At 37.9% G+C, this 7,065-nt stretch overlaps 1 non-coding gene across 1 annotated transcript; it reads right to left on the bottom strand.

Annotated features, from left to right (window-relative positions):
- Positions 1-2,127: 2,127 nt before the first annotated feature.
- On the bottom strand, positions 2,128-2,235 carry LOC124107170 (U6 spliceosomal RNA). Its single transcript, XR_006856310.1, has one exon. It is a non-coding gene; the product is annotated as a U6 spliceosomal RNA (small nuclear RNA).
- Positions 2,236-7,065: the final 4,830 nt, after the last annotated feature.

Genomic DNA, 7,065 nt, shown 5'->3' with positions numbered 1-7,065 from the left:
AAAAACAAGAACAAGGTATAGCAGCACCAATACAAATAGATCAAGGAACGGACAGACATGGGTTGGATTTTCAGAGAGGGCCACTGAGACAATAAAAATTACTTGGAAATCAGAAAGACCAGTATGGGTTCCTCAGTGGCCCCTGACTAAAGAAAAGATACAAGCAGCCCATGATATGGTCAAACAACAATTAGCGGAAGGACATATACAACCTTCTGTATCTCCCCATAATACTCCCATTTTTGTCATCAAAAAGAAATCTGGTAAATGGAGATTATTGCAAGATTTAAGAGCCATTAATAATGAGATGGTTATTATGGGACCTGCTCAATAGGGGATTTCCTCAATTGTCGGCTTTGCCAAAAACCTGGTATGTTTTAGTTATAGATATTAAAGATTGTTTTTTTTTTCAATTCCAATTCATCCTGAGGATAGTCCACGTTTTGCATTTACTATCCCTGCACTGAATCATGTGGGTCCTGATCAGAGATATGAATGGAAAGTACTCCCTCAAGGGATGGCTAACAGCCCAACTATGTGTCAAATTTATGTTAACAAAGTAATCCAGCCACTTAGAAATCAAAATCCTGAATTGTGCCCAGCCAAACTGTGGCATTTTGGTGGGCCGCACAGGGAACGATTGAGGGTAAATGATAAGGTAAACTGCTCCCTGAGGGCAGGGTGAGAGGCTTGTGGGAAGCCGGTGATGGCAGTTGGGCTCTGAAGGTTTTTCCTGAGAGGCTGTTTTGTTTGGCCTGTGTGGTTCTAAAAATAAAGTTTGTTTCTTTTGACAAGTGGCTCCTGATTGTGCCCAGCCAGACTGCGGCAGTTTTATATATCTAGGGTAGAAGAACAAAGATTTTGGTTTCCCCTCTAAATGGCTTAGCACATTTTCTGGTATAAGATAGATATTCTATAGAAATGTTTGGATTTACCTGAATGGCTTGATCTCAGAAACATTTTTTATGAAACCCACTTTATATCAACATTGAGACAAACCATGGGGATACACCAAAGGCTAAGATATGGTAGGGTCCTCAAAGCATAGCATGAACTAGAGCAACATGTAACTAAAATAAAAGCAGACTACCCCGAGGCCAATCTCAGCACAGTGTTTCTGCAAAAAAGATCACAATCCAATTTCAGAATGTTTTGAAGAGTAAAGCAGGACTTCACTAAATGAACTTGGAAAAAATGGGAGAGGATAGGGAGGGTTGAGGAGGAAAATACATCCTATAAGATTCAGCACAATATTCTCAAGGATCTCTTTCCATCTTTCCATCCCAAAGCTACTCTTTCTGATAACTATTTATCCAATCTAATTTTCTTCCTTCCTTATAAACTCAAAAAGCAACTCTCAGACAGCCTTCATGATCTCTGTTTTCAATCCTGCCTGCTCCTACTGTTAACAGAACTGGGGCCTTCCAAGAAACTGAAGCAGTATGAAGTCACACCTCCCAAAAACCCAATTTTTGTGATCAAGTCAGAAAGATTTCAGACGTGCTGCTTTGAGTATCAGGCATGCACTTATTGAAGGGATAGGAAAAGGGAAAGGGAACATTCTCAAGGGAAAGAGTGGGTCCTCTCAGAGAGGACAGTGTGCCTCTCCTGAATTCCAGTTTTATTGGGGATCCCAGAGAACTTTCCAGAGAGTCCTGCCCATGTCCACCTCTTGACTTTTGACTAACATCAGACTTTCAAGTTCTCACTGCCATGACAACTCTAGATTACCTTGGTCCATGCTGTTTCATATTGGCTTTGTAAACATAAATTCTTACAGATTTTCTGGTTAGGAGGAATTATCCTAAACTCCCTGAGTTTCAGGATCTGGTCTGTAGAGAGGGTCACAAAAGTTCCCCTCTTCAGGGTAACTTAGGTTCCTCCAATCAACATTGTTTTGGACATTATAACATGTCCACTTAAGCCAGGAAGAGCTGCAGGCAAATTGCTTCTTGGCCAAAAAAAAAAATGCATATGGGAGTCAGCACAATAGGCCCATTTTATAGAATTATTCCTTTAACTTCATGTTCCTACATCCTCATCTGTCTGTCCCCTAACCCTAGGATTTTGTTTCATTTTTGAAGAATACTACAAAGTTTCTTTTTTCTTTTTATTTCATTATTTTTTAAAAATATGGAACACTTCTCAAATTTGCATGTTATACTTGTGCAGGGGCCATGTTAATCTTCTCTGTAGCATTCCAATTTTAGTATATAGTGTTGCCAAAGTGAGCACACTACACAGTTTCTTATACTGAATCATTGAGCCTTTCTCATGGCTTTAATGGCTGCATCCACAAGTACTACAAGGAGTTCCCAAAAATGCCAACATTAATAATAATAATCATTTGTTTCAATCATAAATCAATGAATGATAAACACTCTGAGAGCTTTCTAGAAGTGTGGAGAATTTTCCAGAAAGAAGAAAGAGGATTGGAAGGCCTGAAGAGGGGCCCAGGAGCCCATATTTCTCCTCTACCTTCAATAATGCTTTCTCTTCTAAGTCCCCCTTGCAATTTGAAGTAAATGACCTCCAAAGTGGCCTTCGAGATGGCCCCCAATGCTTTCTCTTGTCAAGACTCTTGGGTCATCCCATCTGTGTTTGTCAGCTTTGAACGGCTGTAAACAAGATACCTGACAAGAACAACTTAAAGCAGGAAAGGATTATTTTGGTCCATGGTTTCAGAGGTTCAGTCCATGATCAGCAGGTTCAAAGCAAAAGGACATGGTGCAGGAAAGTTGCTTAGCTGGAAAGCAGAGAAGGAGCATGGAAAATATAAACCCTTCCAGGTTATACCTCTAGTGATGTACTTCCTCCAACTAGTTCCCACCTCCCAATAGTCTATTCAGTTAACAGTGGATAAACCCATCAAATGGATTAATCCACTTATGTGGGCAGAACCCTTATGATCCAATTGAATAAATACAGATAATGGTCAGGTAATCAGGTTAATGGGTCCCAATTAAGGTCTTTTTCAAATGCAAAGACTATACCAAACTAACCAATAGAAATATTAGTGGGCTCCATCAAGCCTTTTTCATATGTAAAGACCATGAGGCTTACCTGTGAGAAAATTTCATTCAACTCCTTTATTGAGAACTAAAGATGGGAATGAACCCAGATGGGAGTTACAGAAAGGATTAAAACTCAAAGGCTAAAGGACACAACCATAACTTTGCTACTTTTTCACTGCCTGTTTAACATAGGTTTTGGTCAATGTTCATACCCTGCAAAACTATATAAACCCCTAGGCTAGCACACCGAAATGGATTTGCATGTTGTCAGGTCCCATCCCACATTATGGGAGTTCAATCTCTTCTCTTCTCACTTAAATAAATCCTATTCCATTTACTCTTCCCTTCTATTATTGTCTGTGGATTTTATTCTTCATTTTGTGAGACAAGAACCCAGAAAGAAATTGGTGAAGACAGCTCTCATACCATGATACAACCATTTGGAGTAGTCTATGTGAATGAACTTGGAAGTGGATCATCCCACAGTTGAACTCTGATATGATTGCAACTCCAAGTGCACTCATGATTGAAACTTCATAAAAAAACATTTGAGCTAGAGGCCCCCAGATAAGTTTTACCCAAATTTCTGACCCTAAAACTGTGAGATAATTGTTTTGTTGCTAACTTTTGGGGTGATTGGGTTACACAATTGAAAGTTTCACATGTTTCTCTTTGGCTCATTTTGGGGATACAGCCAGCAAGCAAAGATGACTTCAGAAAGTGTATTCATCCTACTTCATGTACAAATGTCATTTTATAATGCTGCAGTCAAAATGATAAAGCCAGTGGTCCCCAGAGACAATCATGGAAGCTTTTATAGCTGTTACAAATCCTGCTTCATGAATCTCAGACCCATATGCAAATGTGAAGCTCAACCTTTGATAAGCCATTTGATTTCCCTTTTAGTTAATGAAGTGAAAATACACCATTTTACACTAAGATTAAATTGCTAAAATGTTTCACTCTGTTCCCCAGTTAGTTGTAATTAAAAATAGAAATGCAAGAACAGGAAAAGGCACTTGCTCTCTTCTGGCATCCTGAAGCATGGAAGGGAAAACTTGTGGCCCTCTGCAACCTCTGAGTGGAAGTGAAAGGGTGGGAAGGGGAGAGGAGGGTGAGAACAGGGAGGGCTGTTTTTAAGGCCCACCCAAACTGGAAAAGATGTGACCGATAGCTACAGCCATCAGCATCTCAGGATATCAGGAGAATCACTGTCCTATGTTATAGTGGGAGGAGGGAGGAAGAACACTCCTTTTTTCAATATCTGTTTGACACTGTGCTTCTCAACTTGAAGTCCAAAAATATCTAGGAGGACATGGTTGAATTTCAAATGTATGAGAATTCCTGATGTTGAGTAAGAATTCAAATGAATAAAAAGTGTGTGTGTGTGTGTGCAGGTGTGTGCATGTGAATTGTACTTAGATATCATATATAGCTCTCCATGTGTGTGTCTAGTGCTGTGTATAGGTATTAGTGTGTGAGAGAAAAAAAACAGATGAGGGATTATCTCTACTTGTGCGTATGAGTACATGTGAGTGTATGAGTGAGGGTGATATATAAGTACCCATGCACATAAGAAAGAGTGAATAAGAAGCATATATATGTACCCACATGTTTGTGTAAACACTGTATGTGATCTTATGTGTGTGAGAGAGAATGGATGAGCAACACATATAGAACTGGGTTATATAGGTGCATATGTAAATGTGTATATGTAGGTAGCCACATCTGTGAAAGACAAAATGAGTGAAGGAGTGTATACAAACCTATGTGTGTCTGTGTGGGAGTGTTTGTACCAGTGCATGAATTAAGGGTATATGCATATATATGTGGGTATGAAGGTTTGGGTGGATGTTGTATATGGCTGAATGTGTATGAAAGAGGTTAGGTGGGGAATTGTATATGTATTTGTGCATATGTGCTGATACCTATAGAGATGAAAGGGTGAATATTCATATGTGAATGGATGAATGAAGAGGTATAAATGTATGTTTGACAGATCATGTATATGGAAAGAAAAGTGTGTGTGAATTTATGTGAGTGTACAGGTGGGGATTCATTATGAATATGTGTATTTGAGTATAAGAGTGAGGGAACTTTATATGTACACGTGTGATGGTTGAATGCAGGAGTGATTGGGAGCTCTATGCCCAGGTATGTGTGTGACTGTATGTGCAAATGAAAATATATGCACATATATAGGAGCATATAAATTTAAGAGTGAAGGTATATATGCACTGTGAGTGTGTGTGAATATGCCTTGGAGTTGTGCATGTACATGTGGATGTCAGTGTATGGGAAAGAGAGTTGTTTATAAATGTGAATTAATTTATGTATGGGTGGGATTGTATGTAGTAGTGTGGGTATATTAATGTATGAATGAAGGGGTGTGTGTACATGTATGTTTAGATGAGAGATATATACATAAATGTGTGTATATGTGGGTAAGTTTATGTGTTAAAGGAGTTTAAATGTATGTGTTCTGTGTATGAGGGGATACATATGCTTCTGTCTGTGAGAGCTATCGACTGAGAGCTTGTATATGTATGTGCATTCATATATGCATGAATGGTGAGTACCATATAATGGTATGTATATGTGTATGTAAATGTATAGGTGGGTGATGGGTATATTGATTCTGGTGTGGAGTGTGTGCATGTGTGTGTGTGTGCCTGTGTGTGAATTGTGTGTATATAAATAAATGAAGTATGTATGTATGTGGGGATAGGGCGAAGAACATATGTTCCTTTCTGAGGATATGTTAATGTGTGTCAGTTTCAGAGTATGGATGACAGCATATCTGTAATGTGTGGTTGAAAGATGAGTATGTGTATACATTTATTTATGTGTAAGTGTATAAGCTATAGGGTGATATTTATGTATATTTGTGTATTAATGTATGACTAAAGAATATACATATACATATATATGTATGACTTTCTGTGCATTTGATAATATGGTCATGAGAGGTTATATTTATAAATATGGGGCTAAGGGTATAAATGTACATGTATGTTTAAAAGCATGGCTAAGATAGCATATATACATGAATGTGTTTGAGAGTTGGGTGAGGGGTTATATACGTATTTGTATGTAACATATTACATGCATTATGTATGTGTTATATATGGTGGAGGTACTGTGTGGGTATATGGTTGTAAATACATGAGTGGGGGCTGTATAATATATACATATATATATAATATAACATATATAACATATATATAATGTATATATATAATATATACAGGTATATACCTGTGTGAGTGTATTGGTGAATAGCTGTGTATGAGCCTATGTATGTGTCAGCATATTGGTGAGATGTATGTATGTGTGAATGGGTAAATTGAAGAGTGAATGTGTATTTGAATGAGTATATGGGTGAAGGTGGTATATATGTACATACTCATGCTTATATAGCAGAGAGGGATGGGTATATATGTCTGAGACTTTATAGGTGAGCTGGTGTATGTACAGGGTGATTATGAGTCAGTGTATTAGTAAAGAAGTTGTACATTTATGTATGTGTGTTTTTTGGTAAATATATGTATGAACATACATGAATATATGCATGAAATTATGATTGCATATGTGGGTAAGTGTATAGGTGCTGGGCTTAAATGTGAATGAGAGGACCAATAGCTATTGTATGTGTTTATATGAAGTAGAATATTTCTTCATCTCTTCCTCTGTGCATGCAAAAAGTGTTAATGGTTTATGTGTATTCATGATTATATGTGCCAACAGGTGTATATGAATGTGTAAGCTGGTGTCTGGATTAAAAAATGATATCAAATGTGTGTGAGAAAGTATATGGATGAAAGGTGTTTGTATGTGAGTGTGTCAGTGTGTGTGCATGTATGCATGGAAGTGTGAGTGTATGGTTGACCACAGCATATGTGCATGTGTTAGAGGGTATGTCTGAGGATGAAGTATGCATATGTGTGTGTGTTGTGTTTACCTGGGTAAGGGATTATTTATGTGATTTTGTGAATGCATGTGCATGATGAGCATTTGTGTATCTATGTGGATGATTGTACTCATTCAGGTG

Source organism: Marmota monax, unplaced genomic scaffold, assembly GCF_021218885.2.
Source record: "Marmota monax isolate L192 unplaced genomic scaffold, Marmota_monax_Labrador192_F-V1.1 WCK01_AAM20220418_F8-fsc00306, whole genome shotgun sequence".
NCBI classification, from domain to species: Eukaryota; Metazoa; Chordata; class Mammalia; order Rodentia; family Sciuridae; genus Marmota; species Marmota monax.
This window is presented reverse-complemented; position numbering and strand designations above follow the sequence as displayed.